Source organism: Hibiscus syriacus, unplaced genomic scaffold, assembly GCF_006381635.1.
Source record: "Hibiscus syriacus cultivar Baekdansim isolate YM2019G1 unplaced genomic scaffold, ASM638163v2 tig00110384_pilon, whole genome shotgun sequence".
Lineage (NCBI taxonomy): Eukaryota > Viridiplantae > Streptophyta > Magnoliopsida > Malvales > Malvaceae > Hibiscus > Hibiscus syriacus.
In genome coordinates, this window is record NW_024062715.1 from 7,899,870 (window position 1) to 7,910,691 (window position 10,822).

At 35.0% G+C, this 10,822-nt stretch overlaps 1 pseudogene; it reads right to left on the minus strand.

Moving 5' to 3' along the window:
• Positions 1 to 242: 242 nt before the first annotated feature.
• Positions 243 to 5,764, minus strand: LOC120122075 (annotated as a pseudogene).
• Between the last annotated feature and the right edge of the window lie 5,058 nt (positions 5,765 to 10,822).

Sequence of the window (10,822 nt, forward strand, 5' to 3'; positions counted from 1 at the left end):
CTCTAGTATAGTAACTCAAAAAATTAACATGGATGTAATATTAATGTGTTTAAAGTAAAATTCATGACTTGTTAAAATATAGTAATGTTAAAGAAATACAAGTACATGAATTGCCTACCGTATAAATATACAATTTGCTGCGTATTAATTTAGAAGAATACAACCAAGAAACAAACTCTTTCATATTTTAAGATTTTGATTTTGAAAATATCCATTTTCTAGTTTAAATGTTGTACAAAATTTGTATTTTCATGTTGAAGTCGGGCTGCATTTCAAAGCAAAACATTATAAAGAATCAGCTAGTAATACTCCTTGTGAAACACAAATCTTGTGTTGGTTTCGGTGGAGAATTTGGTGCACAGCTTCTCCAACTCTCTTGCTAACGCCTTTGGTCCACAGTAGAAGACGCCTGCCCCAAAACCAAACACCAATCCCCACTTCTCAACGGTTGCCAAATAATAATTACGAAAATTTATGTTAATTCGACTTCTTTTTAAATATTCATGTTAATCATAAAAATATAATTCTTCATGAATAATAAATGACGTGTCAGATTCATATTTGTATATGGTACTCACATTCGAATATAAATAATTTAAATGATTATACGGGTTTTTCTTACCAATCCTAGCCCCTCTATGCCTCCTAGCCAGTTTCGAGAAGATGTTCAACCAATTTGGTCGACCAAATTGAGTGTGTACCTGAAAATTCTCTTCACTTTTACATTCCAAAACCTTTTTTTTTTAAATATATGACACGAATATAATATGAACACATAAGTTATTCGAGTCTGATAAATTCGTGCTCACCGGAGTTCGAGAGATAATATCGATTCCATGCTTGGCTTGATAAAGAGATTGTATAATGGTGATCAAAGCCGAACGAGCATCACCCTCTTGATATACACTGGTTAGGAAATTGAATATCTCTACAACAGACTAAACAAATAGATTTTTTATCAACAACACTTTAAAGCCTAATAACTAGCTTTGCGTAAATGGTTTAATTTGTTTGTGAATTTGTTCTCATCTAAGTTGAATTTGCATCCAAGTGTTCTGTTAAGACTAGAGATTCACCTGCTTTTGGTTTGCCTCAGCTATTTCCTTCATAACATCCATGAACCAATTAAAAGAGCTTTGTTCTCTTGTGACCCAATAAAGATAAGCTTTTAATGGTGTCTTCTCAGGCCTTCCTTCTCCACAAGCTGCCTACATGATGTTCACAACACTTGCCGTCAATCCAAGAGCATACTTCATTTGCTATGTTATTCTGACTTAAATATGATTCTTCAAACATATGAAAAAGTTAAAAAAAAATAACTTACCTGTGTCAAACACGTACTTGTACCGAACACTCGATTCGAGTCAGAATAACAAAGCTTACTTAAATTATATTAGTCATAAAAGGTATCGAAGAACACAAAAGGGTGGAAGTTATTACATGATCAGTGGTGGAGTTCTTGAGGCGGGTAACAATATCTTTGAGGATGCTAATGAAAGGTGTGATTCCTATGCCAAGGCCAACCATTACCACAATATCATACTTGATGTGGTCTTGAGAAGAAGCTCCATATGGTCCATCAATATAGATTTTTGGATTCTGCTTTGGTCCAGTTAGTTTTGCCTAAAAAAAGGAAAATAACATATCGAAAGTTAAACATACACATATTCTTGTATCTTAAACTCACATTCGAATTTGAATAATATATATATACCTCCTGGAAGAGACTGTATAGCTGATAACTCCAATCCCCAAGAGTTCTGATATGCACACTTAAGTAATCATCTTCTGGTCCAGAAGTTAGGGAAAATGGGTGCCTGATAGCCAAAAAACGGTAGCATAATATCATTCAGGGTGGTGCAGAATAGTGTTGAACAATTAACTTGTAAAATATCATAATAAATAGACATCATCATATGTTTTACCATTCGAAGGGCGAAATTTGGGGGCATTGGATGAAAATGTACATGCCACTCTTGTGCCTAAAATATTGTGGTTTTCGCAGTTTAAGATACAACACCTTCCCCGAATATAAGCTCACCTGCAAATGGAATTCAGAAACAACAGAGTTTTTTTTTAACATTTTTATGGAGGTGATAATATGCATATTGTGGAGAGAAAACGTTTCAGAAAAATAGAAAGAGATGCATCCGAGTTCAATCCTACTCAGTGTCTCAGGACGTACTCTGTTAAACTTCTAGACGAACTTATAAAATTTTAGAGTACGGATTTATAAAAATTTGTGGGAACGAAAACAGATTATGAATATAAATTTGTATCAAGCATACCTTCAAGATTTTCACTTCAGAAAACCCTGATCTTATAGCTCGAATCATCCTCTCTCCAGCATATAGTAAAACCGGTATGGCAATGTACATCCATGTCTATTTAAGAACATTCTTAACTCATGTCATAGTTAATCAAATACGAATACAATTGTTCTATGAAAAAAAAAACGATATAAATATCCGACGTAAATATTTCAAGAAAAATAAAGAATCGTAGTAACATAGTAATCTACTTCTCAAGATTAATCCTCTCTTTTGCTATAACTTCATAAGATTCTTACCGTTTTTTCAAATAAATTATCTGTGAGGAATAGGAACATCGAGTGAACAATGAGCAAAGCATACACCAGAACAAACAGATGGTGGGAGTACCAGAACATATTATATCCAGTGACCTTCCGGACGGATCGAGGAAGCGACCTAGACCGGCGTCGAGGCCACCTGGTCGCTAATGTAAATGCTATCATCATTAAGATCACCATGGCAATCCCGGTTGCAACCTCAGTTGTGGCCAATATCTGAAAATAAGACGGTTGCTGGTACCCGAATCCGGCCGCTATAGTTTGTCGAAAAACCGAATGATCCGATCCACTAATTCTAGGGAAATCACAGGCCATATGTGTGCCCCCATGGAGAATAACACCAATCACTATCCCTCCTGCAATTAGCTGCAAAACGGAGCTTTTCGACATTGAATTCCAAGAATTCTAACCCGAATAATTCCCTCGATGCAAGGATTATTGGATAACCCATCATCAACGAGTTGAGCATAATCTGACAATCCTTGCACCGGCGACGGTGATATACAACGAAAACGGCAACTTACTTTGTGGAAGTTGATGTTGTCGTTGAAGGGAATAACGGAGTTAAACCCAGGATTCTTGCGCAGCCATGTGATTGTATTTCGACAAACTGGTAGAAGAATGAGAGCCATGTTGAATTTCAAGGTCTCGGCGGCTCCCTTGGCTGTGGATAAACAATACCCCATGACTTGAAATGCTGAGCGATGACTGTACTGGACGAATTTCCATGTGAAAAGAGTGAAGCAAATCATCAACCACAACACAATTATCCACGCCCGTCTCCAGTATGACGAAACAAGATCTCGGCCTTCGATAACGACTCTTGCTTTTGTTGATGACGACGATTCTTCTGATATGAAATGGTTGACGAGCCTTTTGGTAACCTAGCTTTGAACAGAGCTTCAAGGTCCGATGGCTTAAACAAGAAACAAAATGACCATTATCATCTAAATCTAAATTAAACAATTCATGGTTGAAATGGATAATCCCATTCTTTAACTGTTAGAAGAGTAATGAAATGAGAACGAAACAAAATACCTGAATATAGCCTTGATGTTCAATTTCAAGGGCTTCCATGATTAAAGCGGCATATTCCTCAGCTTCCTTGTGTTTTATTGACAACTTATTTATGGGACAAATCAACGATATTACCTACCATTTTTGTCCAAATCAAAATATTACATGATTTTACTTGTTCATCAACTTTAAAACATTTTAAACGCCACTTGAGTTTTACTTTTTTTTAATCAATCACTGGTATCCGATCTATTGATCGACTAATCCGGATCGAGTACTGCAGAGGCGAGGGTGATCCTCCCAACCCAGTTTGCTCCATTCGCAAACACCAAGATTCGAACCCCTGACCTTGCTTAAGAGACCTAGTGCCTCATCCCACTAGATTAACTGGTTGTTATTATGGCATATAGGAGGAGTGGGAGGAGCCATGCCCAAATATTTTAGCTTAAATTACTTTTTAATCCTCTTAATTTTGAAGTTAGATGAATTAGATCTTGACTCTTCCAATTTTAAGATTTAATTTTTTTAAGTCCTCTTAGTTTTGAAACTAGACAAATTAAATTTTGGCTTCTCAACTTCGAGTTAAATTACTTCATAGGTTACCCTTAATTTTGAAATTATACAAATTAAATTATATTTATCGTTTAAATGCTTCTTAAGTAACTATCACTTTCAATATTAAACAAATTAGACCCTAACTCTCTAATTTTTAAATTTTAAGTTAATAATTTAACAATTAATTTCTAATCCCCATTTTGTTATTATTTTATGTCCCTTGAAATTTTAACCTAACTTCATCCATGAGGATAGAGCATGTTGAAACACACAATAATCTTACTTATGGATAATATAATTATTAATTTATACTTTTAAATTTTTTTACAACATTTGGAAAATAATATAGAGAATATGTTGAAATCTAGAAAACTTTACTTATGAAAATAAGGATAAATTATGTGTTTAGTACCTAAACTATCATTTTTGATCCGTTTTAGTACCTAAACTTTTAATTTTTTTTAAAACCATACCTAAACTTTAGTTTTTGTTTCATTTTAATACACCACCGTTAAAAACTTTAGTTTTTGTTTCATTTTAGTACTCCTGTTCAAAATTTAACATTAAGTTTTGAAAAGATTGAAAGTTTAAGTATTAAAACGGATCAAAATTGATAGTTTAGGTACTAAATGCGTTAAGGTTTTAATTGCGGGTACTAAAATGAAATAAAAAAACTAAACGTTAGGTATGGTTTTGAAATAAAAAATTGAAAGTTAATGTACTAAAATGGACCAAAATGATAGTTTGGGTACTAAATGTGTAATTTATCCCAAAATAAATAAACAAAAATAGTTGATTAAGCATAGTGTCAAGATATGGTCACCTGCTTGATGTCCCTCTCATGAATTCGTCCATCCATATTCCTATCGCATCTGAGGGAAATTCTCAAAATAAATGTTTTAGAGAAGGACAAAGTAATAAATAATAGTAAAATGGTGGGGTAATTACAGGTCAAAGAGTAACTGAATCCTGGAATCCAACCAAGGATCGGTCAAGCGAGCCCAGAAATGGCGAAGATCATCTTTTGTAATATCGCTTTTCCACTCTCTTCTTCTTCCTCTCAATGCTCTTAGCACCCCATTACTGAATTCTGCTGATTCTCTCATTCCTGCAACCCAAAAATGGTTTTGTAATACTGAGCTAAAGGCAAAAGCATGCTTATCCGCCTACCTTCCTACAATGGTGGTCTCACCTATGCAAGAACCAAAATCCGACCATTTCACAACCCGTTGAGGCCCATCTCCGCTGCATGTAGTGGAGGCCAGCTGGTCGAATCGGTTTTCCACGTTGCTCCACTCGTTCCCTTCCGTGTCGACGAACCTCAGCCGTTCCCCGTCGTTAGACCAACCGGCTAACGACAACATCCCTCCACTCTCCGACCTGTGAAGGAGACGACTCGGTGGTAATCCGGTGGCGTGTTGGACCGGAGAGGACGAAAGAGGCACAACGCTAGCACTACAAGAAGACGACGACGAGGATGATATGGTAATGGAGACAGAGTCACAGTGTGTGTACTCTTCATCGTCGATCTCCATCGATGGTTGTTCGAATCGGATCAACAATGAGATTGGGGTTTAAAATGTTGATGATTGCTTGGAGGAAAAGAAAGCGACGATGAAGGTTGAGAAGGGAAATTGGGTGGTGAAGTTGATGAAGTAAGTGGGAAGAGAAGGCGTTGCTAACTCAGAAACAGTTGGAGTTGGTCCAAGCAATTGTGTGTGTGTGTTTTTGCAAAGTGTTTTGGTTTTATTGGAGTTGGTATCTCCATGCTATTCTGACGTTAATATGGTTGAGTGCGCTGAAATATTTTTTAGTTGGCATTTAGGTTCTAAAGTTTTGTTTTAACTAATTCGACTCTTGACATACAAATGATTTTAGTGGATGAGTCTCCCGATAGTGATTTTTTACGTAGACTCAAACTTAGTTAAATAATATTAAGATGCTTACCACCTGAATTAATCTCTATTAGTTTGAGTGGCTTAATTTTAATTTTTCACAAAATATTTTGAGTGAAGATTTCACATTATATTTACCAGGTGGGATGATATTGTATCTGAATTTGATAAGTTTTGATTTAATTCGATTTAATATGTTAATTTTTCTTTGAAATTCAGTTTAATTTTGATTGAGTTTTTTTTTGGTTTAAAGATGGGTCGTATTTATGGTAAAAAATTTAACTTTACTTAACCCAAAATAATATTATAATTTCTCTTATAGGATAATATAATAATATCCTTCTTTGTATTATTATATTTTTTCAATTATATTATTATTTATCTAATAAAAACAAATATATATATATATATATACTTAGATTTGGTCGAGTTGAGTGTGAAGTGTTACTCAAGAATTGGATCAAATTTTAAATTATACGATATATTTTTAAAAAATTTAATCGGTTCAAAGGTAAGTGAGAGAATTTAATTTTCAAATTTGATTTAAATGAACTAAAATTTGACCTAAACCTATTTATGTCATTTGAATAACACAAATACGGGTGTGTATAAATTAAAATAACACAAATATGGAAATATATGAGTTTCAGTGATAGATTTTTCTATTTTTTCTTGCTCCTTCCATGTACAAATCTAAACTAAATTACTAAATTAACATCAACATATAACATTACTATAATGCAAAAAAAAAAATAGCACATGATATTACACACGAATTTTTGGATTAATATGAAAAGAAAAGTAAAATAATTTGTATCGACGCTTATTAGAATATATTTATAAAAAATATATAATTAAGGGTTGATATAATATTATATATATTTAAAAGGGTTGGTGGAAATAAATGAATTAATTTAGTTAAGAGGTTTTGTTAGATGGACGGGAGAGAGAATTTAGGAGTATTTCGTGAGAGCAGGTAAGAGTGTAGCAGCACAAGTCATCCAAAATTCGAGAAATGCCTATTTATTTTAGGGTAAACTATACCTGACACCACCCAACTGTAGCCCATTTTCATTTTGATCACTATTTTTGAATTCTTGTCAATCAGACATCCAAACTATTTAAATGCATTCAATCAGACCACATGCCGTTAACATTTTTCGGGAGTGCTGACATGGCGGTTAGTAAAATTAGTATAATTACACATTTGATCACCATTACTTATATATTCTCTCAATTTGGTCCTAATTTTAATAAATCCAAATAAATTTAATCTTCGAATCAAATCAAGTCACGTGACACTAATACCAAATATCATGACACTTTTCGTCACCTGATTAGAGGATTTAATTTATTTTAATTTAATAGATTTATTTTCACCAATTAGCGTATGTCACGTGTCACCATCTGGTGGAAAGAAAATTTAAGATGTTAAATTGGGGGAGTGTAGGATTTAAACCTCGGAAACATGGTATATATATTATATACTAGTCTAAACTTAAATTCTTAGTATTTTATACTACATCTTAACTTAAGTTCATATATTATATTAAATTAAATTAACATCTTAACATTAAAAATATATATTTTATTTTTATCTTAATTTTAAATATTATAAGAATAAAGTATATTTATTTTTATCTTAAATTTTAAAATATATTGATTTTAAAATATATTTTATTTTTATCTTACTTTTGATTTAAATTAAATTAAATATATTTTATTTTTTATCTTAATTTTAATTTAACTTAAAAATGTATTTTTTATTACTTTAACTTAAATATTTATTTTTTAATCTTATAATATTTTAAAATTAAGATAAAAATAAAATATATTTTAAAATTAAAATATTTTAAAATTTAAGATAAAAATATATTTTATTCTTATAATATTTTAAAATTAAGATATAAATAAAATATATATTTTTAATGTTAAGATGTTAATTTAATTTAATATAATATGTAAATTTAAGTTAAGATGTAGTAGAAAACACTAAGAATTTAAGTTTAGACTAGTATACAAGATATATACCATATGTAGTTTATATTAGATATAAAAGTTTGCTTGGCCAGTGGTTGAGAGGGAGCTTTAGGGTGTTTTTCCCGAAAAATCACCGGTGATTGGTATATTTACCGATCTAACACTGGTCAGATTATATTTCTCGATCTAACACCCATAGCAGTAAAGCGCCCCCTGAACCGCGCTATATGCTGATTTGGCGCCACGTGGAGTATAACGCGCCACGTGGAGTATAGCGCGCCCCCTGTACCACGCTATACGCTGACTGAGTTACACGTGGGGTATAGCGCACCCCCTGGTCCGTGCTATACACTACGTAGGGGTATAGCGCGGATCAGGGGCCGCGCTATACACCGTACCAAAATTATATTTAACGCGGTCCCTGGTCCGCGCTATATAATAATTACATATAACGCGGTGCAGGTACCACGCCTTATATGTTTATAAATACACTCCTCCGGTTCTCGCATCTCCTCGCATCTCTCATCTCTTATAAATTAATACAACAATTCCGTCAACGAGTAATAATTCTGGCAATCTTCTCATATTTGATTTAGAAGTTCGTGCGATTTTTCGTTATATGGTAATTTTATTATAATTTTTTAATTATATTTATTGTTTATTATCATTATTTGAAAAAATATTATACTAATTATTTTCAATTAATTTTTATGTTTGTAAAATTGAAAAGCGGGAGCATACGTCGTCGTCGTCGTCACCATCGTCATCGTCGTCATCGTCGTCGTCGTCATCTTGAGCAGGTACATTAGGTTGATGAAGAGCTGATGACGATGAAGCACCTCCATAGAGTAAGGACCCTGGAGGTGTATGACTGGCTATCCCACCGGCCTGCGAAAACTGGGAAAACCCACACATCGCTGAGTGTGAAAACTGTAATGGAGGTGTCTGTGCTGCGGCCATGGGTGATGAGGTTGAACCCGCCAAATATCCAGTATATGAACCCCAAGTCAGATCTATAAACATAGACCCATAATAACCTCCAGGAGGGGTCATCTGTGACGGTGGCGAGGTCATAAAACCAAGTGAAGTGGCGGCGGCATCTGGTAATGGAAAGGCGATGGCGTCATCATATATGGTTGCGGCATCATATATGGCTGCGGTGGCTGCTGGGAAGGTCCTGCTGGTGCAGCTGAGGATGAACCGGATGTACATGCTCTCCGTCCACGAGTCGGGGGACGATGGTGCTGTGTCGGTGAATGTCTCTATCGACGTCGTGGAAAGGTCTGCCCTCGTGCATCCTCGGGAAGTAGAAACGGTTTCCCGTTACTGTTGAACCACTCATAATAATCCTCGGCATACATCAAGAAGTCAGTAAAAATGGGCTCTCTACGTGGAAGGCGCCGATGTCGATCCTCCCACAACACGACCCACTCATGATGCCTCACCAGCCAATCTGTATCTGTCTTGCCTCGTCTATCTAAGCTATGCAACTCGTCCATATTGCGAGGTACTTCCAGAATTGGTTGAAAACAACCAAACTGCCGGAGCACATGATCAGTGGAGTGCCACTCGACGGTCGCATAACAGATCAGAAGGACCATCGCCATCCAAACATCTGATGGACCCCTCAACTCAGGTGGGATCACCGCCCTCACATCATCAGTAGAATATGGCACCCATTCAAACTAAAACAAATAATATATAATTTTTATCAAAATAATAATCTAATTATATACTATAATTTAAAATCGATTTTTAAACATTAAAATTCATACATGTGTGCCAGCCTTCTGATCGATTAGCACCCTAATTTTTTCTAAATCATCAGGTAGCTCATGATGATTTTTCCTATCAGTAGATCACCTATTCAAGGAAAAAAATTTGTTATACGCTGTATAAAATTATTAATATACAAAATCAGTTTTATAATTACCTCAGAAGTAGTGGAAATACGAATGTTCTTCACAACGGGACATAAAAATGGCAATCGATACCATGCCCAAGACTGCAGCAGCAGGAGACATCCACCGATAGCATTACGCCTGTAGTCAGTGGCTCCACACATCTCTCTGTACAACAAAGCCAAAATTACCGAGCCCCAACTGAATGATCCGGCGAGACGAAAGTCGCTAAGATGTCGCAATCACATGCAGTGAACTAGGTTGCGCGATTTGTCCGGCATCAGCAACCCTCCTATCAGCTACAGTATGCATGCCCGTGCATACATCTTAACCTCATCCTCAGAGGCGTCTGCGCTCAACTCCCAAAAATTGGCATCTAACCAATTTAACAGTATCCTACCTCCGATAAAATTTTCCGGGACACGTCCTAGACTATCCCGACACAAAGTAGTCCAAGAACCAGAAGCTATCCCCGACATCACATCTCCATCCACCGAAATCCCCAAGTGCATAGAAACATCCTCAAGCTTGATCGTGCACTCTCCGCGGAAGATGGAATGTGTGGGTCTCCGGCCTCCACCGCTCTACTAAGGCAGAAATCAGGTCTGGCTCTATCTTACAGTGACCCTGATATCTACCTATGGATCAGCGTCTACTAAATACGGCAAGACACGGCTGGGTATCACTAACTTAAGATTCCTAATAAAAGGATCTAATACACAGTCCTTCTCCTAAAAATAAATAATTACAAAAATTAATTCTTAATCTAATAATCATGCATTAAATAAATCAACTAATTATTACTAATAATTTAAATTAAATTAAAACATTAAAATATTACCGTATCAGCAAAGTGTCGAGATATTTAATTCTTAATTTAATAA